Source organism: Sarcophilus harrisii, chromosome 2 (genome assembly GCF_902635505.1).
Source record: "Sarcophilus harrisii chromosome 2, mSarHar1.11, whole genome shotgun sequence".
Lineage (NCBI taxonomy): Eukaryota > Metazoa > Chordata > Mammalia > Dasyuromorphia > Dasyuridae > Sarcophilus > Sarcophilus harrisii.
The window spans coordinates 192722705-192748270 of NC_045427.1; positions in this window are offsets into that span (position 1 = coordinate 192722705).

Consider the following 25566-nt stretch of genomic DNA (forward strand, 5'->3'; position numbering starts at 1 on the left):
TACTTCTTGCCTCCCCAACCTCTTCCCCTTTTAACTTATTAATCTTGTATCCAATACTTTCCTCTTTAATCCCTCCCTCCCCCCTTTAGGTCTTTCCCCCTTCCTTCCCTTATTACTCTTTTCTTTTCCTTTTCCTCTCCCCGTTTTTAATAGGCGGAAAATTTTCTCTAAACAAATGTCAATTATTTTTCCTTTGAGCCAACTCAATTGAGAGTAGATTCACCAATTTCTCCCTCTCTAATTCCTCAGATATGATAAGTTTCCTTAGCCTCTGTGGGATGTGACCTCTTTTTTCCCTCCCTTCCCACCTTATTCTGCCATCATCCCTTTTCCATATCTACTTCCCTTTTTATGTTATATCAGTACTATCAAATTTTACATGTATTTTTTTGTATATCCACAAGAAATACAATTCTCAAAGTTATTTTTACCTTTTTCTGCATCTCTTGAGTTCTATTCTTGGAGATCAAATTTTTGTTTAGTTCTGGTTTTTCTTCAGAAACAAATGGAATTCATTTGTTTCATTAAACGTCCATCTTCTTCCCTGGAAGAAAATGCTCCAACTTAGCTGGGTGGTTATCCCAAGTTCTTGTGCCTTTCGGAATATCATATTCCAGGCCCTTCTTTCCTTTAATGTAGAGCAGCCAGATCTTGGGTGATCCTTGTTGGCACCTCGTATTTAAATGGGTTTTGGCTGCTTGTAAAATTTTCTTAATCTGATGGTTCTGAAATTTGGCCCACAATATTCCTTGGGGTTTTATTTTAGGGTTTCTTTCAGAGGTTGTTCGATGAATTCCTTTCAATGCCTATTTTACCTTCTGATTCTATTACATCTAGGCAGTTCTCTTGATGATTTCTTGTAAAATGTATCTAGGCTCTTTTTTCATCATAGTTTTCAGAAAGTCCAATAATCCTCAGATTATCTCTCCTAGATCTATTTTCCAAGTCTGTCATTTTGAAGTAGATAATTCATGGTTTTCCAGTTTGTCATTTTTTGGTTTTGCTTGACATTCTTGCTGTCTCAATGCATCATTAGTTTCAATTTGTTCAGTTCAATTTTTAAAGAATTATTTTCTTCATTAGCTTTTTTACTTCTTTCTGTATATGTCCAATTGAGTTTTGAATGTATTGTTTTTGGTCTGGAATTTTTTCCATTTCACTAATTTTTTTTAGTGAATTATTTTCTTTCAATTCAAGATCCTACTTTCTAGTGAATTCTTTATTTTTCAATTCACAATTCTTACCTTTCCCTGTGATTTTTATTTTCCAATTCACCAATTTGCACTTCCTGGGAATTTTTAACTTTTCAATTCGTATTTCAGGAAGTTTTTGCTCTCTTGAAGGCTTCTTTCCTTTCCCATTTATCTTCTAACTCTCTTTTGAGACTTTTTAATGGTCTCTTCTATGAAAGCATTATGTAAGGAGGACAGTCTGATGCATTTTTGCTGTTTGAGGTCTCTTCAGGTTTGCTGACCTGCTCTTTTTCTGCATAGAAGCTGTCGATCGTTCTTTTCATCTTTTATTCATGTTTTTAAAGCCTTTGGGTGGGTCTCCTAGCCAAGGGGTTACCAAGCTTCCTCTCAGAGCAGGGAAAGATTTAAAACATTTCCGCTCCGAGTATGGGAGTGCTCTGGTGAGAGTTTTCCCTTCCCCCAACAGGAAGTGGATTCAGCACTGGCCGAGCTATCAAACTGCTTAGTAGGGCTGAGTGGATTATCGATTGCCCTCGGCTGGGAGATAAGTGGTGAAGTGTCAGCCCAGGCGACCTCTTGTGGGACTGTGAGTATTAGCAGCTGAGCAGACCGGAATGCAGACAGCCACAAACTCTGCCCAGTGTCTCTGCCCAATGCAAATCGGCCCTGGATAAGCCTCTATGGCCCAAGCCGGCTCCCCTGCCAGATTGGAGGCTAACCCGGCTGCGTCCTCCTGCAGTGCAGGATCACAACTGCCCCAAGGAAAAGCCCCATACTGCGGTTGGGGATGCCGCTTGTGCTGAGATCTGTGCCTTCACCCTGGGTTTGAAGACTCTCCCTCGGAACCTAATTTCTCTCCCAGTCTGCCGATCTCCCCCTGGCCCCAGAACCAACCTTTTTGGCGAGACTGCAGATTTTCTTGGCCGGTGGAGTTGTTCTACTTCTTATCTTAAATTGTAGCAGTCAAGACTATTTTTGAGGCTCGATATAATATTGATAAAGAGGGTAAGAGAAGAGCTTAGAAAGACGGGTGTGTCTTCTCCGCCATCTTGGCTCCGCCCCATTCCCTATTTTTTTCAAATAGTTTATATAGCATTGGGGCTAATTGTTCTTTAAATGTTTGGTAGAATTCACATGTAAATCCATCTGAGCCTGGAGATTTTTTCTTAGGGGGTTAGTTGATTAATAGTTTGTTCTATTTCTTTTTCTGAAATGGAACTATTTAAGCAATTTACTTCCTCCTCTGTTAATCTGGGAAGCTTATATTTTTGGAGGTAGTCATCCATTTCACTTAGGTTATCAAATTTGTTGGCATAAAGTTGGGCAAAGTAACTCATTATAACTCATTATTTCTTTAATTTCCTCTTTATTAGTGGAAAGTTCTCCCTTTTCATTTTTGAGTCTAACAATTTGATTTTCCTCTTTGCTTTTTCTAATCAGAGTTACCAAAGGTTTATCTATTTTATTGGTTTTTTTTCATAAAGCTAATGCTTAGTTTTATTTATTAATTCAATAGTTTTGTTTTTTCTTTCAATATTATTATTTCTTCTTTTAATTGTAGAATTTCATGTTTAATAATTGATGGAGGGTTTTTAATTTGGTCTTTTTCTAGCTTTTTAAGTTGCAAGCCCAATTCATTGATCTTCTCTTTCTCTATTTTATTCAAGTAAGCCTTTTCTAGTCCTAGGGCTTACCCCCACCCCTGATCTGTTCTGGACATTAGTCTCTCCCTGGCTACACTGGTCTGTTCCTAGACCCTCAAGACAAACCTTTCCTGGGGATCTTCCAGATTATCTTTGGCTGATAAGTTGTTGTGCTTCTAAGCTTCATGGATTTTACCAGTCAAGCACTATTTTTGAGGCTGAATTTAATAGTTGTTCGTGAGGGCATGAGAGGGGCTTAGAAAGTCGTGTGTGCCTTCTTTGCCATCTTGGCTCCGCCCCTTTTATTATTATTTAAAACTAATTATCTATTTTTAAAAAAATTTTAAAGCTTTTTATTTTCAAAACATATGCAAGGATAATTTAACAACATTGACCCTTGCATAGCCTTGTGTTTAAGACTTTCTCCTTCTTCCCCCCACCCTCTCCCCTAGATGGCAAGCAATCCAATATATGTTAAACATGTTAAAATATATGTTAAATCCAATATGGATAAACATATTTATACAAGTTGCTGTACAAGAAAAATCAAATTAAAAAAAAAGAAAGTAAATGAGTAAGAAAACAAAATGCAAGCAAAAAACAACAACAAAAAAAGTGGGAATGTTATGTTGTGATCTACATTCATTTCCCACAGTCATCTCTCTGGGTGTAGATGGCTCTTTTCATCACAAGATTTTTGGAATTGGCATTAGTCATCTCATTGTTTGAAAGTCACGTTCATCAGAATTGATTGTCATATAATATTGATATTGCTGTGTATGATTTCCTGATCCTGTTCATTTCACTCAACAGCGGTTCATGTAAGTCTCTCCAGGACTCTCTAAAATCATCCTCCTGATCATTTCTTATAGAACAATAATATTCCATAATATTCATATACCATAACTTATTCAGCCATTCTCCAACTAATGGGCAGCCACTCAGTTTCCAGTTTCTTGACACCACGAAAAGGGTTGCCACACACATTTTTGTACATACAGGTTCCTTTCCTTCTTTAATATTTCTTTGGGATATAAGCCCAGTAGTAACACTGCTGATCAAAGGGTATGCAGAGTTTGGTAACTTTTTGAACATAGTCCCAAATTCTCTCCAGAATGGCTAGATCCATTCACAATTCCACCAACAATGTATTAATGTCCGAGTTTTCCCACATTCTTCCAATATTCATCATTATATTTTCTTGTCATTTTAGCCAGTCTGAGAGATGTATAGTGGTATCTCAGAGTAGTCTAATTTGCATTTCTCTGATCAGAAATGATTTAGAGAACCTTCTTATGTGATTACAAATGATTTTAATTTATTCATCTGAAAATTGTCTGTTCATATCCTTTGACCATTTATCAATTGGAGAATGACTTGAATTTTAATAAATTTGAGTCAATCCTCTATATATTTTAGAGTTGAAGCGTTTAGATGATGTTTTCCAATGTGGAAAAGTTCATATTGTGTAGCTGCTGACACCAAACAAATGAAAAGTATATTTGCTCTTGGTTGACACAGGTTAGGGAAGTTGTTAAACTTTACTTTCCAAAATTGGCCTTGATGACATTGAGTCTACTCAAACCAGGCTTATGTGAAATATCACTTAAGAATAAAATCTTCTTTCCTCATCTCATAGTGTCAGAAGGCAACCATGGTTCATCTTCTCTTTCTTCCCTCAAACAAGTAACAGTTTTCACACACACATTTACTAGGTAATGTCTGTGATGTGGTTTGGATCTTCAAATCTTGTGTCTATATAGTAAAATGAAACAAAAAGGAAAAACATTAACTGATGAAAAAATTCAACATCTGTATACTGTAATTTTGTGTTTTGTACTGGGGCAGATATACATTTTAGATAAGTTCTCAGCTTTGCCTTCATGGAACTTCTATCTCGTTCTAATCTAGGCTGTCAGTAGTAAATCTATGGGCATAATAGGAGGGTAAAATATGATAAACATGATGAACTCAATGTTATAAGTATTGGAGAAAAATTGACCAAAACACAGTTTGCAATTCACTAAGAACAGAAAATTGTGATTCATTTTATGTTATTGTTAATATAACATAATATTGAATAAAGTACTAAGTTTAGAATCAGATTGACTTGAAAAAAAATGTAACAAGCTAATCTCTATGAATCTTAGGTAATTTCTTAGGATTTAAGTTGAAAAGGGATAATTATTCACTCCTTTCAGTGTTAGCAGATTCTTTATGAACCTAATGTGTGTTTTCTTGGAAAAATGCTGACTTGGCTTGTCATTTCCTCCTCCAGCTCATTTTAGATGAGGAACTGAAGTAAACAGGGTTAAGTGATTTGCCCAGAGACACATATCCAGAAAATGTCTGAGGACTATAAGAAGATAAGTCTTTCTGACTTTAGACTCAATACTGTGTTGCCTAGCTACCCCTAAAGAGGGATTAGGAATTTGTTGATGAGCTTCTATACATATCCCTTTGATCCCATTCAACAAACTAGCTATATCTGAAAGATATATAATATACCTTTCTTCCCCATTTTGTAATACATTAAGACCATTTTGATTAAAGGGTTATTTTTTGCCATCTACTTCATCTCAATCCCTCTCTTTCTAGGTCATTTACTATACTGTTTATAGTCTGAATAATCTAAAAAAAAATTATCATTCATGAGTGATCTAGCTTTAATTACCAAGTCCAGACAGATCACATAGTACTTCCCTTCATTCTAAGATCTATCCCAAATGAACTATTATGTACTTCCTTTCCACTCTCTAACCTTTTCTAATTCTATTTATTTTTCTAATTCTATTACTATTAGATCTTTTTCTCCACATCAACATCTCTTTTTAACATTCTTTTTTCTTTTAAGATCCAATTCAGATACCAGTTTTTACTGATCTAAGTTAAAGTGACCATCAAACTCCTCCTTTCCTTTCATTTGAACCTCTCCATTACATAAGCTTTTTGTAGTAGTTATTAATGTATTAACCCTTACTAACATTACTAATCCCTTTAGATTGTAAGCTTCTGGCTTTTAAGTAGGACTTACAACATACATTCTATGAACCATAAAGGAAATGTTTATTATGTCTACGTTTTTATATTTGTTTACAGCATTTCTATGCTCAAAATTATCATTTTTTTAAAAAGTTCCTTATAGTGATGAGAAATATGTATATTCTTTATCTGTTATGGGCCAGAACTCTGAACTTCAAACAAAGGATTCTTATCAGATACTAAGTCAGTGGAATTGATAGAGACAATAATTATCTAATTTACCATGGTTTAGTATGATTGATTTAATGCTGTAAGGAGATGTTATGGGCCAGAACTTGAAACAAGGTACTAAGTGGAATTCAGGGGACAATGGTTAAATCTAGTTTAGCATTGATTTAATCCTACAACAAATAATGGTTTCCTAGTGATATAATGATTGGTTTGTACTCAGTTTATAGCATATAAGTTAGAAGCTCTCAGGGCCAGAAAAAGACAAACACTAGAAGTTCTCTGAGGCTGAGGCAGATTCACTCCATTTTCCACCTTTGTGGTGGCTGCAGGCTGAAACACAAAACTTTGGATTCAGAGACATCCAGAGAGATTCAGAGGGCAGAGAAGGAGGCAGGAGGTCAAGCCCATGCAATCAAGGAGAGGGATAGGCCTCCAGAAAGCTAATGGAGCCCCAGGAAAGGAGATGAGACTTTGAAAGAGATAATAAAGGATTTGGACTTTAACCCCTGGCTATTCATGAAGTGATTACTAAACTGAAAAGAAGGCTGCCTCCAAAGACCCCACGAAAACCTCAAAAGAGAACATTACATTTTGAAGAAAATATTACATTTATCAGTAAATGGTCTTTATTCAATAAATATTAAACACCACATACATGTCAATATGTTAAGCATTGTGAAAGTAGATTTGAAAAACAAAGACATTACCTCTGCTCAAGGAGATTCCAGTCTAATAGAACAAAACAATACACATACACACCAAAAAAATTACTAAAAAGAGGTGGGGAGACATTCTGAAGAGATTAAGGGAGATGATAGAGAAGTCAAAGAAGTTTAAATTCTACTGAATATTCAATTTTATATTTCACTTTATCTTTTTATTACAGTTATACAAAAATTAGAGAGGGATATTGAAAAATCCTGCAACTAATATATTATTGTCTATTTTTTTCTCATAATTGTTATTTTTTTCTTCTAAATTTAGATGTTAAGGTATTTGGAGTATATACATTTAATGTTGATATTTACTTGTTGTTTATGGTTCCTTTTAGCATAATTTAATTCCATTTCTTTTTTAAGTCATGAATGTTTTTGTTTTTGTTATTTATTTTTCCAGATCATGGTGAGAAGGGGTGGAAGAGGACCACTCTAATGAGTAGGGTAGGAGTTAGACATTAAACTTTTCTGCTGTTAGTTCATCAGGGTTTTAATTAACTAAGATTCTCTGGTGTTCCAAAATGTGGGGACAGTTGGAATTATTTTTGTCTTCTACACTGAATTTTCATTTTGGAGAGGTACAAGAGATAGCAAGAACCAGAAACCACGGCTCCTCCTTCCTCTTTTTGGTTTAGTGTTCCAGAATTTATTTATTTTCCTTTTCTTAGTGTCAGTTTTGCTATTTCTTATAGGAAGAGATTGAACTAGATTATAGAGGTTCCTTCCATTTCTAAATTCTATTATTTTAGACATAAAAATATTTTAGGAACATAAAAAACTAATCGTCTCTTGATGACTTAACAGTAGGCAATTTAAATACTTTTTATGTTTAAGATAATAGTTTATGGAAAGATAAAAACTAACAAAATCATTAACAGATAAACTGGAATTGAAACAGGTTAACCCCCAAAGGTGCTTGAGCATTCATCAATCTGCTTCTACATCTGACACAAGGACTTTCTCTCTGTCATTTTGCTGATATATATACATATATATATATATATATATACATACATATATATATATATTGTTCAATGAAATTCCTTTTATATAAATGAGATATTAGACTTAAAATGCAAGTATATCTGCATGAAAAATGTCATATTTATTTGTTCTATAATGAGAATAGTAGATGTATGATTTTTTTTTCTCTAAGGAGATGTTTTCACAGAAGAAGACAGGGAAAAATGAGAGTAGTTAATACAGTAGAACTGAAATTCATATATAGGTCTTCTTAATTTCAAATAAATAGTCTTCCCCTTAATATGCATTGCCTATTTTTAAATATGTTTGCTTGAGAACCATGATTTTATCTGTATAGAAGTTCTGGGAAAAAATTTCCTCTACTAACAAAATTTGGAACCTGCTCTCCAAATTTTAGACTTCCTGAGATGCCTAAGGCATTGAGAATTCAGTGAATTATCCAGAGGCAAAGATGATTAGCTGTATGTCAAAGGCAGGACTTGATTCAGGACTTGATATATAGGTAAACTTTCTATTCACTATACTGTGAATAAAGTATTTCAATATTTTGTTTTAAATTCTTTGGAAAAGTCTTTTCCTTCCTTTCTTTTATTCTTCTTTACTTCCTTTTCTTTCTTTTTTCATTCCTTCTTACCTTTCTTCCTTCTTTCCCTCCTTTCTTGTTTTGTGTTGCTGTTATAATATGGGGGAATAGAGGAATCATGAAATCTTCTGAGGTCATCTTCTACCTTGAAGCAGGTCATTGGCTAAATCATCCAAGATAAATGGATAGGTTCTTTTTTTACCCCCCAAGAAAATTCTCTGAATTATCCATATCTCTAGTGTTTAGCAGTGGATAGGATCTGGAGACAAGAGACTGGCCTAAATCCCAAAATGTGGGTTTTTTTCTATGTGGCTTTCCAATCAATTCTTGACAGAGTCCATTTCTCTGGAATGCAAGAGAGATTCAGTTCCTAAAATAGTTCCATGTTAGATTCAATTGGTTGTTTTGTGAAGGATAATTCATATTGATGTAGTGATTTAAACTTTTCACTCCTAATTCAGCTTGATCTCTGGCTTCTCCCACTACTCACCAGAGGCTTTGCACCCCCTGAAGTGCTTCACACTAGGAACCACTTTTCTCAGTTGTGAGTCCTTAGCTCAGATAGCCATTTCATTAAGAAATTAACTCATGCTCACATTGCTCCCACTCTAATGTACTTTCTGACCTCTAACCTTTTCCCACTGTCTCTTTCCTCCCTCTTTTCTGTAAGTTACTTTTGATGAGTTTTCTTTCTCCCATTAAAATATGTGGTTCTTTAGGTCAGGAACTATCATGTTTGCTTACAATAAAACTTCAGGTCTTAGCATGGTTCCTGGCATGAAATAAGCTTAATAAATAATCTATCCATCTATCTTCCTCCTTCCCTACCTCCCTTCCTTCCCTTCCCTTTACTCTCTTCCTTCCTTCCTTCCTTCCTTCCTTCCTTCCTTCCTTCCTTCCTCCCTTCTTCCTTCCTTCCTCTTTCCCTCCCCCCTTCTTCCTTCCTTCCCTCTCTCTCTGTCCATCTAGCTAGCTAGCTAGTTAGCTAGCTATTTTCCATAAGAAATAGAGGAGTGAACCTGCCAGAAGTCACACAATAGTAACAGTTACACTGTTGCATGTAATAGTTTTGTGTTTTGTAATTTGTTTTGCATGGCATGTAATACCTCTAATAGATGTTTTTTATGATTGCAGGCAAATCACATGACCTCTAAACCCTAAGAAAACTCTCAATACCTTATAGGCCTGTGGTTAATTACCCTCAATGATGGGCATATCCCTATAAAAATTATCAATGAAATATGCCTCTACCACAATGAAAAATCAGTTCTGGACACTGTCATCTTTAGTGCCTTCCTTATCCCTGCCCCCCAAAAAAATTATTTAAAAATAAATAAATAAACTGGATCCTTTAGTAATTTCAATACTGCCCCCACCACCACCACCCCCAAAGTCCTAAATTTAGGTAGAAGAATCTGCATAACCATGGCAGGATTTAAGACTAAGGAGGTTAAAAAACAAAGATTCTAGGATGGGAATTCTTACTGACTTTGCAGGCATTTTATGTGAAAAAACAATTGTTGTGAATCCTTAGCTTACTATGTTTGTAGTTTTTGCCACAAAATATTTTTTGTAGCATAGTATTTTCACCTTTTTTGTTATTGGTTGTTTGCTTTTTTTTCTTTCTCAGGAAGGAAGGAAGAAAGAAAGAAAGGACTTCTGTATCACATAAGCACAGTCCAGCAAACCAAATTCTCCTGTTGGACTTTTCTGAATATCTGTTTTTCATTTACCACATTGATCCATCATCTCTCTTTCATGACATAGACAGAATCTTTCATCAGTCCTCTGGAATAATAGCTTATTGATGCATTGACGAAAGTTCTTAAATCTTTCAGAATTGTTGGAATATTGAATTGGTTCAGTCATTCTAGAAAGAATTAAAAATCATTCCTTCAAAGATACAAAGTGACCTTAGGTCCAACAACACTATAACCAAAATCTTTTCTCCCTTTCTTCCCCCCCCCAAATCAAAGAAAATAAGACATAATGTTCCCATAAACATTTGCAACAGCTACTTTAAAAAATAATAGCTTTTTATTTTCAAAATATATGCAAAAATACTTTTCAACATTTACCCCCGCAAAACCTTTTGTTCCAAATTTTTCTCCCTTCCTTCTCCCCACCCCCATGTCAAGGCAGCAAGCAATCCAATGTATGTCAAACATGTGCAATTCTTCCATACATAGTTTCACATTTATCATACTGCACAAGAAAAATCAGATTAAAAAGAAAAAAAATGAGAAAAAAAGCAAGCAAACAACAACAAAAAAAGGTGAAAATATATGCTACAACAACTAAATTTTTAGTAGCTAAAAACTACAAATATAATGAATGCTCATGATTTCAGGAATTTATTTTGTTTTAGTAGGCATATTTGTTTTAAACATTTTATTTTTTATTCTTTCTTTCTTTCTTTCTTTTTTACCATAAGGGGGAGGTGAAAAGGATACCAAGTGTTGGGGTAGCACCCCGCCCCCCCCCCACAAAAATACATACACAAGAAGAAGAAGGAAAGCTAAAAGATATAGATAAGCAGAACATCTTTCAAAGTTATATATGGAATTTGTCATATACTTTTAAAAGAAAGAGAACCATATGGAATAGACATGTAAAATTTCATGTAAAATCCTCTCCTGGCCAACAATGAATATGGAAATGTTCATTTTATTTGAAGTTCGTTAAGATCATAATAAAATTATTTTTAGAGTGTAAGGAAAAGATGGAAGAGGAGGAGAAGGAAGAAGACTGTTTTTTTTTTTTTTTTACTGATATAGCCTTTGCAAATGAACCATAGAAATTGTAGCATAATACTGCAATTATAAAGAATAGAGCAACTTCCAGATATCTGGAAAGACATTCATTTCACCAAAATCATACACTAGGTATTTGTATTTCTTCATAAAAATAATTGATTACAAGTCAAAAAATTACAATAAAAACTTTAAAAATAACTTTGAGAACTCAAAGGTATGATATTAGCACATAGAAGCCTATATACAACATTGATCTATGAAATAAAAGAATGATGTTTCTAAAAGCATTAAATGCTCGTATGATGATTCTAAATTTCAGGAAATAAAGATATGAAAAAAATCAAAAGCCCTAGCAGAAGAAAATAATGTACTAATAAAATAACATAAATATTATGGATTTACATGTGAATTCATTCTAGCAAACATTTAAAGAACAATTAATCCCAAGAATATATAAACTATTTGAAAATAGGGAATGAAGGACTCCTACCAAATTCCTTTTATGACACAGACATTGTATTGATACCTAAACTAGGTAGGATGAAAACAGAGAAAGAAAATTATAGACCAAGCTCCCTAATGAATATTGATGAAAAAAATCTTACATAAAATATTAGCAAAGAGATTAGAAAAAAATCATCCACAAGATAATGTATCATGACTGAGTAAGATTTATACAATATTAGGAAAACTATTAGCATAATTGACTTTATCAATAACCAAGTTAACAAAATCCATATGATCATCTTGATGTAGAAAAAACATTTGATAAAATCCAACACCCATTCTTATTAAAAGAACTACAGAGCATACGAACAAATGGGCTCTTCCTCAAAATACTCAGCAGCATCTATCTACAACTATCAGTAAGCATCATATGTAATGGGGATAAATTAGAACCATTCCCAATAAGATCAGTAGTGAAATAAGGTTGCCCGCTATCACCATTACTATTCAATATTGTATTAGAAATGCTAGCTTTGACAATAAAAGAAGATAAAAAGATTAAAGAAATTAGAGTAGAGTGAAGCGAGGTTGCGCACTGTCACCATTATTATTCAATATTGTATTAGAAACACTAGCCTCAGCAATAAGAGTCGAGAAAGAGATTAAAGTAATCAGAATATGCAGTGAGGAAACCAAACTATCACTCTTTGCAGATGATATGATGGTATACTTAGAGAATCCCAGAGATTCTACTAAAAAGCTATTAGAAATAATCCATAACTTTAGCAAAGTTGCAGGTTATAAAATAAATCCCCATAAATCCTCATCATTTTTATACATCACCAACAAAATCCAACAGCAAGAGATACAAAGAGAAATTCCATTCAGAATACCTGTCGACAGCATAAAATATTTGGGAATCTATCTACCAAAGGAAAGTCAGGAATTATATGAGCAAAATTACAAAAAACTTTCCACACAAATAAAGTCAGACTTAAACAATTGAAAAATATCAAGTGCTCCTGGATAGGTCGAGCGAATATAATAAAGATGGCAATACTCCCTAAACTAATCTATTTATTTATTGCTGTACCAATCAGACTTCCAAGAAAATATTTTATTGATCTAGAAAAAATAACAACAAAATTCATATGGAAGAATATAAGGTGGAGAATCTAAAAGGAATTAATGGAAAAAAAAAAAAAAAGCAAATGAAGGTGGCCTAGCTGTACCAGATCTAAAACTATATTATAAAGTAGCAGTCACCAAACCATTTGGTATTGGCAAAGAAATAGATTACTTGATCACTGGAATAGGTTAGGTTCACAAGATAGAATAGTCAACTATAGCAATCTAGTGTTTGACAAACCCAAAGATCCTCACTTTTGGGATAAGAATTCATTATTTGACAAAAACTGCTGGGATAACTGGAAATTAGTATGGCAGAAATTAGGCATGGACCCACACTTAACACCGTATACCAAGATAAGATCAAAATGGGTCCATGATTTAGACATAAAGAACAAGATTATAAACAAATTGGAGGAACATAGGATAGTTTATCTCTCAGACTTGTGGAAGAGGAAGAAATTTGTGACCAAAGATGAACTAGAGACCATTATTGATCACAAAATAGAAAATTTTGATTACATCAAATTAAAAAGGTTCTGTACAAACAAAACTAATGTAAACAAGATTAGAAGGGAAGCAACAAACTGGGAAAACATCTTCACAGTTAAAGGTTCTGATAAAGGCCTCATTTCCAAAATATATAGAGAGCTGACTCTAATTTATAAGAAACCAAGCCATTCTCCAATTGATAAATGGTCAAAGGATATGAACAGACAATTTTCAGATGATGAAATTGAAATCATTACCACTCATATGAAAAAGTGTTCCAAATCATTATTAATCAGAGAAATGCAAATTAAGACAACTCTGAGATACCACTACATACTTGTCATATTGGCTAAGATGACAGGAAAAATAATGATGAGTGTTGGAGGGGATGTGGGAAAACTGAGACACTGATACATTGTTGGTGGAGCTGTGAACGAATCCAACCATTCTGGAGAGCAATCTGGAATTATGCCCAAAAAGTTATCAAACTGTGCATATCCTTTGATCCAGCAGTGTTCCTACTGGGCTTATACCCCAAGGAGATACTAAAGAAGGGAAAGGGACAAGTATGTGCCAAAATGTTTGTGGCAGCCCTGTTTGTAGTGGCTAGAAGCTGGAAACTGAGTGGATGCTCATCAATTGGAGAATGGTTGGGTAAATTGTGGTATATGAATGTTATGGAATATTATTGTTCTGTAAGAAATGACCAGCAAGATGAATACAGAGAAGCTTGGAGAGAATTACATGAACTGATGCTAAGTGAAATGAGCAGAACCAAGAGATCATTATATACGTCAACAACGATACTGCATGATGATGTAATCTGATGGAAGTGGATTTCTTTGACAAAGAGACCTAATTCAGTTTCAAGTGATCAATGATGGACAGGAGCAGCTACACCCAAAGAAAAAAACACTGGGAAATGAATGTAAAATGTTTGCATTTTTGTTTTTCTTCCCGGGTTATTTCTACCTTCTGAATCCAATTCTCCCTGTGCAACAAGAAAACTGTTTGGATCTGCACACATACATTGTATCTAGGATATACTAGGACATATTCAACATATATAGGACTGCTTGCCATCTAGGGAGGGGTGGAGGGTGGAGGAAAAATCGGAACAGAAGTGAGTGCAAGGGATAATGTTGTAAAAAAAATTACCCTGCCATGGATTCTGTCAATAAAAAGTTACTAAAAAAAAAAAAAAAAAAAAAAAAAAAAACAAGGTCCCTCGAGGCTTAAAACCAAGGCTCAGAGCTGCTTAGGAAGCTTGGACAGTGCCACTTTTATCCCAGGAGCAGAGCTTGGCCATAAAAGATTTTTTTAAAAAAGATAAAATATGAAAAGAAAAGGAAAGAAAATGAGCAAGAAAGTGAAAAGTACCTTGAAAGCTACTGTGGTGACAAAGAAGACATATATATATATATATATATATATATATATATATATATATATATATAAAGAGAGAGAGAGAGAGAGAGAGAGAGAGAGACAACAGGTTAGAAAAGGAAGGCAAACACATGACGCAGTAATTAAGGACCACAGCAATCTAGTATTTGATAAACCCCCAAACTTCAGCTTCTGGAGTAAGACCTCATTATTTGACAAAAATTGCTGGAAAAAACTGGAAAATAAAATGTCAGAAACTTGATATGAACTACATATCACAGCCCATACCAAAATCAGGTCAAAATGGATACATGATTTGGGCACAGAGGATGATAGCATAAAGAAATTAGGAGAACAAGGAAAAATTTACATATCAGATCTTTGGTGAAGGGAGGGATTTATAACCAAAGAAGTACTAGATAAAAGTATGAAACGCCAAATGGACAACTTTGATTACATTAAAGTAAAAAGCTTTGCACACACACATACACACACACACACACACACACACACACACACAAATGACAACAACAACAGAAACAAGATTCAAAGAAAATTAGAAAGCTGGGGGAAAAGCTTTACTGCCAGCATTTATCATAAGGATCTCATTTCTAAAATATATGAAGAACTTTCAAATGTATAAGAATACAAGTAACTCTCCAATTGATAAATGATATGATCAGATAATTTTTCAGATGATGAAATTAAAGGCATCTATAGTTATCTGGAAAAAATGTTCTAAATCATTATTCATTAGACAAATAAAAATTAAAACAACTCTGAGGTACTACCTCATACATCTCAGATTGGCTAAGATGACAGGAAAAGATAATGATAAATGTTGGAGGAGATGAGGGAAAACGAGAACACTGATGTATTATTGGTGTAGTTGTGGAATGATCCAACTGTTCTGGAGAGCAATCAGGAACTATTCCCAAAAGTCTATGAAAGTGAGCATACACTTTGAACTAGCAGTGCCATTAAGGGGTCTGTATTTCAAAGAAATCATAAAGAAGGGAGAAAAAGCCTCATATGCAACGATATTTGTCATTGTTCTTTTTGTGGTAGCAGAGAATAGGAAAATGAATAGATGTCCATCAATTGAGGAATAGCTGAACAAGTTGTAGTATATGAAAGTAATGGAATATTATTGTTCTATAAAAAGCTGCTTGTAGAAAGGCTTGGAAAGACTGATGTAAACTGATGCTGAGTACAAGCAGAAAAAAATATATGTTGTTCACAATAACATTGAAAATTGTGATGGGATGATTTCAGAGAGGCCTGGAGAGACTTACATGAATTGATGCTAAGTGAAATGAGTACAAGAGATCATTATACATAGCAACAAGAAGACTATACAATGATCAGTTCTGATGGACAGGGTACTTATCAACAATGAGATGATTCAGACCAGTCCCAATTATCTTGTGATGAAGAGTACCATCTGCATCCAAAGAGAGTACTGTGGGGACTGAGTATGGATCACAACATAGTATTCTCACTCTTTTTGCTCTTGTTTGCTTGATATATACATACACAATTTAACACATACTTTAACATAAAAAATTTTAGAAGAAATAAAAGGAAGGCAATTACTTAAAAAATACTTGTCTAAATAAAAAACAAATCTTCTGAAGAAACATTTTCAAAAATAGAACTAATCAAATGGAAAGGGAAATATAGAATCTCACTGAAGAAAATCACACATTAAAAATTAGAAATGAGGAAATGAAAGCTAGTGACATCATGAGACATCAAGAATCAGTCAAACAATTTTAAAAGAATGAAAAAATTGAAGAGATGTAAAATACTTCATTGGAAAAACAGCCAACCTGGAAAATAGCTCTAGAAGAGACAATTTAAAAATTTAAAATTAAAGGTTAAAGTGTTTACATATCTAGATGAGAAAATGATTTTTGTAATTTTTGAGAATTCTATCTATTAATGTCACATACAAACAGGAGTATGGCATGGATAGAAGGTGTGGTTTTGAATGGGCTCTCATGTGATGATATCAAAAAGATATCAAGGTATAGACAAAGACTGTCCTGGGAGAAGAGGAAAGGGGGGCTATAATAAAACAAATAATATCACATAAAGAGGCACAAAAGACCTATTACAATCAAATGAAAAAAGGAAGGAGGATGAGCAGTGTCTAAAGCTTGATCTCATCAGTTTTTGTTCAAAGAAGAAATAACTTAACCATTCAGATGGTATAGAAATGTATCTAACGCTATAAAGAAACAGGAGGACAAATAGGAGAGAAAAACATTAAATTGAAGGGAGGGAAAAAACACGAGGAACAAAAGGTAAGAGGAGAAAGGGGTGATAAAAGCTGAGGTTGGAGTGGGGTAGGTTAAAAAGAAAGACAAAAACCTACCAAAACAGGGTGGAAAGAGAGAACAAAAGATTATTAAGGAGAGAAAATATCATGGAGGAAAATACAGAGCTAGCAATCATAACTGTAAATGTGAATGTGATGAAATTTCCCATAAAATGGAAGTTAATAGAAAAGTGAATTAAAAAGTATTGTCTCATTATTGTCATACTCTTGGATAAAATCACATATTGTTTCTTTGATTTGATGTGTCACCCATTCATTCATTAAGATTAGATTATTTCCTTTCCTATTTAATTTTGATCTATTTTTCCCTTGGCCTTTATTGCATGTAATTTTTATTGCATTATGATTTGAGAAAAATTTATATTTCTGTTTTTCTGCATTTGATTTTGATGATTTTATGCTCTAATACATAGTCTATTTTTGTATAGGTTCCATGAGAACTTTTGACGACTATATCTCTGTTATGAGTATCCATAGAGAGTGTAGGTATAATTTAATTTTGCTGTCATAATATAAAAAAGAAATTAGAGGTAGAAAGGTGGGTTATATTGGGGAAAAGGGGAAAATGAAGGTAAAATGAGGAAAATTACATCTCATGAAGAGGCAAAGAAAAACATTATAATTGAGGGAAAGAAAGGAGGAGGATGATCACTGTGTGAATCTTACTCTGATTAGAGTTGGCTCAAAGAGAGAATATTAGATATATTTGGTTTCACAGAGAAACTTCTACCTCCTTATAGGGGAAATGGGAGGGGAAAGGGAAAAGGAAAGTGGGAGGTTAATAGAAGAGAAAACAGAAATAATAGGGGAAAGAAATAAGAAAAGGGTGGAGACTTTAAAAAAGGAGGGGTGCTAGAGAAAAGTAGTAGTGACAAGCAAAATACTGGTGGAGATGGAAAAGGAGAAAAGCAAGGTAAAAGTATATTTTGGGGTAAATAAGATAGTGGTAAATACAGAATTAGGCATTTTAACTATGAATGTGAATGGGGTGAACTTTCTCATAAAATGTAAGCAGATAGCAGACTGTATTAAAAGCCAGATTCCTACAATATGTTACTTACAAGAAACATATTTAAATCAGAGTGATACATACAAGGTAAAGGTAAAAGGTAGGAGCCAAATTTATTATGCTTTAGGTGAAGTAAAAAAGAAATAAATAAAAGCAGGGGTAGCAATACTAATCTCAGATCATGAAAAAGTAAACTGATCTAATCAAAAGAGATTAGGAAGGAAGCTATATCTTGCTAAAGGGTACTATAGATAATGAAGTAATATCAATAGTAAACATAAATTCACTAAATGGGATAGCATCTAAATTCCTTTTTTTAATTAATTAATTTATTTACTTATTTATTTTTATTATAATAACTTTTTATTGAAAGAAACCATGCCAGGGTACTTTTTTACAACATTATCCATTGCACTCACTTCTGTTCTGATTTTTCCACTCTCTTCCTCCATCCCCTCCCCTAGATGGCAAGCAGTCCTATATATGTTAAATATGTCACAGTATGTCCTGGATACAATATATGTGTGCAGAACCAAACAGTTCTCTAGTTGCAAAGGGAGAATTGGATTCAGAAGGTAAAAATAACCCAAGAAGTAAAATAAAAATGCAAACACTTTACATTCATTTCCCAGTGTTCTTTCTTTGGGTGTAACGCCTTCTGTCCATCATTGATCAATTGAAACTGAGTTAGGTCTCTTTGTCAAAGAAATCCACTTCCATCAGAATACATCGTCATATAGTATCGGTGTTGAAGTATATAATGATCACCTGGTTCTGCTCATTTCACTTTGCATCAGTTCATGTAAGACTCTCCAAACCTCTCTGTATTCATCCTGCTGGTCATTTCTTACAGAACAATAATATTCCATAACATTCATATACCACAATTTACCCAACCATTCTCCAATTGATGAGCATCCATTCATTTTCCAGTTTCTAGCCACTAAAAACAGGGCTGCTGTGAAGATCGTGTATTTTAAAATCTGCAGGAGTCAGGAATTCAGGTTAGGGGAAAATCGTCAGTCTTTATTCTCAGTGAAGAAGGATCGGAGGTGGAAGAGAATCGGCGATAGCAATATGTGCAGCTGAGTCAAGAAGGTTGACCAGAGCCTAAAACCAGCGTAGAGTATCGAACCAGGCCCAAACTCCTCCAGCTTTCTTCCTGTCTTCTTGCCTCCACCCACCAAAAATATCATTTCTGTACAAAACATAGGATTGCAGGGAGAGGGCAGGACCATTCTTTATCCAATCATGTATAAAATATCAATCAAAGCCTCACGTGCTTGGGACCCAGTGCATCAACTCAAACCTCGCCCATTACATCTCCCGCTTTTTTATTTTAGAACACAACTGGTCATGCCATCCCTGACTCCCTAGGGAGGTGAGTCCCCAAGGAGGTGATCAAGCTTCCCTAACCCCAGGGCAGGAGGGAAAGCACCGAAAGGAGGTGATCACAGCCCCCTAAACCCAGAAAAGGCAGGAAAGACTGGAGATGATCACCCCACCCACATTTCAGGAAGGGAGAGAAAAGCACCAAAGGGAAATGGGGGTTGCAGAGTTGGGCTGAAGGGTCTTATTATGCTCAAACCCATCAGCATGGGAGGAAACAAGAATAAAGCAATAACGCAGAGGTTATTAGGGGACCCCCCCCGTCAGTACCGATGTGGTAACAAACATGAATTGACACGCAAGAGCGGAAAGCAAACAATATAAATCAACATGGTGTTGGAAAAGATCACCAGAAGTCCTAGAAGGTGGTATTAAACAACAGTCAAATCATTTTCTTGAAGCCGAGATAGTCCAAACCAATCTATTGTCCATTGTTTCAATGTCAGGGAACCAATGATCCCCTGAGTTTTTGAAGTCCTGAAAAGTCTTTTTTTTTAGGGAACCAATGATTCCAGCAGATTTTAAGTGTTGAAATTTTTATTGAGAATCCAGATTCCTGGGAGTTTTAAGTCCTATGTTCAGAGAACCAATATTCTGAGGGTTTTCCCTTGGCCTGAGAATCCAATGATTCCGAGGGTTTTGAAGTCCAACAATCTTTGATGTCCATAGTCAAACGCCATAACTGCCAATGCTCTTTTCAATGGAACAATCAGCAAAGAACCAGATATTTTGGGTCTTTTCCTTTGTTTCGGGTCGTTTGTTCTGTGATGGAAAGGCGAATATGGTTTGTTGGCACCCACCGATTTCCTCCACCCGAGATAAAAGTAAACCCTCTCCCAAAGCAGTTAGCCTATCTGGTCCTTTCCACACCCACTTTCTGGGCCTCCACTACCGGCAATTACTAAAGATAGTGGAGTGCTCGCACTGGACACTGCCCCCAGTGGTTAAAACCCTTGCTGGAGCCAGTGCATCTTTGCAAAAATCAAGGTTAATAGTTAAAGGGCTGATTTAAAGATCTTAGGACCTTGGTTTTCTTTTGTTTTGGTGGAGGTCTTAATATCTTTTCCCCTCTACTATTGCCTGTCCTTGAGGATTGAAAGGTATGCCCGTGGTGTGTAAATCTATACTGTGCACAAAAGGGTAAATGTTTTAAGATAAGGGACCATTTTCTGTTTTATTGTTGTGGCACACCCATAATAGCAAATGTTTATAGAATTAGTGACCACTGGGCTGTCTTTTGTGGCATTGCAAAAGTGAATCCCAAAGGTGTCAAAAGTATGAAAACGATGACCAAAGATTTAAAGGGTCACACCATTTGGATTTCATTGGGTTCAAGCCACGAGGGTTCTTCCTGAGGCAGTGTAGGAGAGTGGAAATGAAGGCAAGCCATACAAGTTTTTACTATGCCCTGGCTTCCTCTTGTTTTCCAAATTTAAACGGAAAGCTCTAGGCCGATGATATTTAGAATGAGATGCCCTTTTTGGAACAAAGGAGTATTGACCAACATAATTAGAAGGTATCGCCTTTGAATTCCATCAAATATGGGACCTGGAACCATATGAGAATGGACATGTAATATATAGATGTTACCTGATGCTTTCTCACTTGCTCTTGAAATTTCTTAAAGAAGCTGATATATATTAGAGGCTGCAAATTTTATTTGGGCTGTGGCAATTTTTGTACCACACCTACTGAATAGGCCGAATCAGATATTATATTTATGTCTCCTGGATAATAGTGGAGCTTAGAATGATGCGTCAATTCATTTCTGCTGAGTGGACCTAAAAGAGTTCTGACTACTCTCTTTATAGTTAGATCATGAAGTACAAGCACAAATATTATGTTTAGATGCATCCGTGAAGATAGTTGGTCCTTTAAGAGGAACTTTAGAAACTTTTTCTTCAAGAATCCATTGCCAATTATGTAATAGTCTAGTTATCTTTAATGGAGACCCATGTAAAATATTTGGAGCCATGGCTAATAAAATTTGCCACTCTGGGATGGTCTCAAAACACACATTAATTTGTGTATTGGCATAAAAGGTGTATATCTTGTCAGGTCTTCTCTCAGATAATTGTACTGCTCACTTAGTGGCCTTTAATAAAATTCTAGCCACAAGTACTGGGTAGGGTGTAAGGCTTTGTTCTGGTTGTGCCAGGAGGTTCCCCACTCTATCACACTGTGTCCTTGATGAAGGACTGCTGTGGGTGTCTCTTCTTGGCAAAAACTGATATCTCCAAGGGTTTTGAGTGACCTTTCAACTGCATTGGATAAAGCCAGTTCAACTTCTCTCAAAGCCTCTTGAGCTTCTTTTAAGCTGCGTGGTGAATTTTAAAACATGTCTCCCTTAAAATGTCATATAATGGTTGTAACTGATAGGTAGTCAAACCTAACACTGGTCGCATCCATTGGATAGCTCCTATCAATTTCTGAAAATCATTCAATGTGTTTAGCTTTTCTGTTCTTAAGGACAGTTTTTGTACTGTAAGCACCTTAGGGTATACTTCATATCCTAAATATTGAAAAGACATGTCTTTAATTATAATTTTAATTCCTTAGTGTTTCTATGGTCTTTTGTGACATACTTCTAACATTTGTTCCTCAGGTCACATCCCAAAATGTCATCCATGTAATGTAATAGCATAACTTTTGGAATCTTTTCTTACTGGAACAAAGCAGCAGTAACATACATTTGACACATAGTAGGGCTGTTTCATTCCCTGTGGCAAAACTGTCCATTCATATCTTTTATAAGGCTCCAGCTAAGTTAACGCTGGGCACTGAAAAGAGCAAATCTTTTCATATCCTCCTTATCCAGAGCAATGAATAGAATAAGAAACAATCCTTAATATCTATGACCCCAGAGCCATTCTCTAGCAACTGAGTAGGAGATGGAAATCCAGGCTGAAGAGTTCCCATAGTTTCCATCTGTTCATTGGCTTTTCTTAAATCCGTTAACATCCTCCATTTTCCAGATTTCTTTTTCACAACAAACACTGGGAAATTCCAAGGACTTAGAAACGGTTTTAAGTGTCCTTGGTCAAGCTGCTCCTGTACTATATCTAATAAGGCCTGAATTTTATCATTACTTAAGGGCCACTGTTCCATCCACACTGGTGTATCAGTTTCCATTGGATAGGAACAGGTGAGAAATATTCAGGCCTTCAACAGAACCCTGCTTAAAAACCAAAGTACTCATTTTTAACCCTAATTGCTGTAAAACATCTCTTCCCCACAGATTGATGGGGATTTTTCTATAAAAGGAGTAAAAACTCCTGTTTTGCCTTAAAAGTCCATCTCATAGGGGCAGCACTAACTTAGCTGCTATTGATCCTCCTACACCAGACATGTAGGTGTCTGGTTTAATCTTTATGATGACTGGGCCAGCTGGCACTCTAATGACTGTCAATCTACACCAGTGTCTACCAATCCTTCCAATGGAAGGCCATTTTATATAGATTATGAGCATAGGTCAGTCAGTAGTTCAGCTGCTGTCCAGTAAATTGCTGATTTTGTGATCTGGAATCAGAATCTGGGTGACTATCACCAGGCTGCTATTAGGATTCTGTATGAGTAAACCTTGATGCTACTATTTCTCCTGGGTGATAAGTCACACATTTTGCCTGTATTGGTGACTGGGATATTATCTACACATTCCCCAGTTTCCCACATCAGTATGTGGATGGACACTGTTTTGTACGTACTCTCAGGAGGTAAAATGGTCAACCTACTGTGCCTGGAGGCAAGGGATCCATAGGCTGGAAGGAACAGATTTCACCCTCCAGGGTATCTCAGTTGTCTCACTGCATACAACTCTATTCTCCCTAATTGTAATCCTTCTCCCATCAGGTTGCTTCCGGCTGATTGATTGTGTAATCCCTTTCTGCCATCATATGGCTTCCTGGCTGATTGTTCATTTGGGGTTTGGCCGTCTGGGTACTCTCGTGCACCATTGGCTGCCATCATGACCAAGTGTTTTTGCCTGGGGCCTGGGGTTGGGCCCTCATCCCGTTTCCCTGAACCTGTCTAAATTCTGAGGCCCAATGGAAGCCTCTGTTGCATTTTGGACATGGGGTACTGGGTCTTGTTCTCCCACCTTGTCCTCTCACTCTGCCTCTATACCAACATTGAGCTTTCAGATGCCCTACTTTACCACACTGAAAGCCTTGACATGTCTCTCTAGAAGTCCCTTTCCAGAAGGGACCCTGTCTACCATGTTGGGATCTTGGGAAGTCTGCATCATAGTCTGGCTATAAAAGGCATTTGTGCCCACTGTGGCACAGCGTCTTATGAACTCCTCTAAAGGGAGCATCCTTTCCATGATCCTAGTATAATTCTTCTGAACACCTCATTAGCATTTTCCTTAGCAAGTTGCCTTATTAAAACATCTGTTGATGAATTTTCCCCATTACTTCTTGTGATAGCAGTCTGCAAACGTCCCACAAAGTCAGCAAAGGGTTCATCTGGCCCTTGTGTTATTTTGTGAAGGCCTCACCTTTGTCATTTTGTGAATCAAAGCCCACCTTTGATAGCATTAACAATTTGCTCATATGCTGCTACTGAATAATTAATCTGTGCTGTGACGTCTGCATATGGACCTATACCTTGTAGTAGGTCATAGGTGATCACAGCATAACAACATTTGACTATTTTGTTAGGCTTATCCTACAGAGCTCACTATATTCAGAAAGCCACATGTAATTTTGTCCAGGTTCTAGGCATACCCTTGCTATAGATTTCCAGTCATCAGGAGTCAAGATTTCAAAAGCCAAATTCTGTAATAGCATCTTAACATAAGCTGATGTAGCCCCATAAAGAGTGCAAGCCTTTTTCAGATCTTTAATGATTTCTACGTTCAAAGGGGCATATCTTCGATATTCTTGTCTGAAGGCATTAAACTGGGAAATTACAGGAAAGATAAGTGGCTGGAGCTCCCGGACGTCCACGCCCTTTTCTTTGGCCTTCATTAAGCCCTCTTGCAGTCTACTCATAATTGGTGCTGGTGCTGGTGCTGTCACTGCCCCCCCCACCACTGCCCCTCCTCCCTGCATCCCGGAGGGTGGAGTTGGTGGAGAAGAGTCAATCACTTGCTCCTGAGGTGGGGCTGAAGCTGCCTCCTGAGGTGGAAAGTCACCACACCCTTGCTCACTTAAGTCTCCATGCCCTGTGGGAATATGGTCATTAATCTCTTCATTGTCTTCCTCCTTAATATCATGGCTACTTTGAGAAGCAGCAGAAGGAGCCACAGGTATTTTCTTTCTTCTAGGGATAGGGTTTCTTAGTGCTAACTGAGTTAAATTGTATAAATAAAATGCCTCAATGGAAATTGAATGAGGACCATTTTCTCTGAAATATGTGGACATCTATTATCCAACCAGGGACCAGTTATCTTGAGAGATCTGCTCCTCCTCTACGAACCAAGGGGAGATGCAGTTTAATGTACCCACAAGTCTAGCTACCTGTTCCCAAGTTATAAGTAGCCCTTGTCTTTCTATCAGCTTAAGCATGCTTTCTATAGCACCACTCTTGGGTGGGGTTGGGGGCGGGGATGGAGAGTCTTTAGCTTGCATTTGTCCCATTTTAGCCAAAAAAAGATTACTGGTTTAGTTTTTAAGAAAATAAGTTCTTTATTTGTCTATTAACAATACTCACCCAAGTTCCTGGTCACCGGAGACTTCTTCAGTCATTGGTTCCCACTGTTGGGCGCCAAATGTGAATATAGTGTATTTTAAAATCAGCAAGAGTCAGGAATTCAGGTTAGGGGAAAATCATCAGTCTTTATTCTCAGTGAAGAAGGATTGGAGGTGGAAGAGAATCGGCGATAGCAATATGTGCAGCTGAGTCAAGAAGCTAGCTCAACCAGCAGCCACACAATCAGCAGCTAGGAGTATCGAACCAAGGCCCAAAATCCCCCAGCTTCTCTTCCTGTCTCTCTCTGCCTCCACCCACCAAAATCGTCATTTCCTGTACAACACATCAGGACTTGCAGGGAGAGTGGGCAGGGACCATTCTTTATCCAATCATGTATATTAATAGAGTATAGCCCAATTACTATTAAGCCTCACGTACTTGGGACCTCAGTGCATCAACTCAAACCTCAGCCCATTACAGGCTGCCACAAACATTTTGGGACATACAGCTCCCTTTCCCTTCTTTAGTATCTCTTTGGGTTATAAGCCCAGTAGTAGCACTGCTAGATCAAAAGGTATGCACAGTATGATAACTGTTTGGGCATAATTCTAGATTGCTCTCCAGAATGGTTGTATTCATTCACAAATCCACC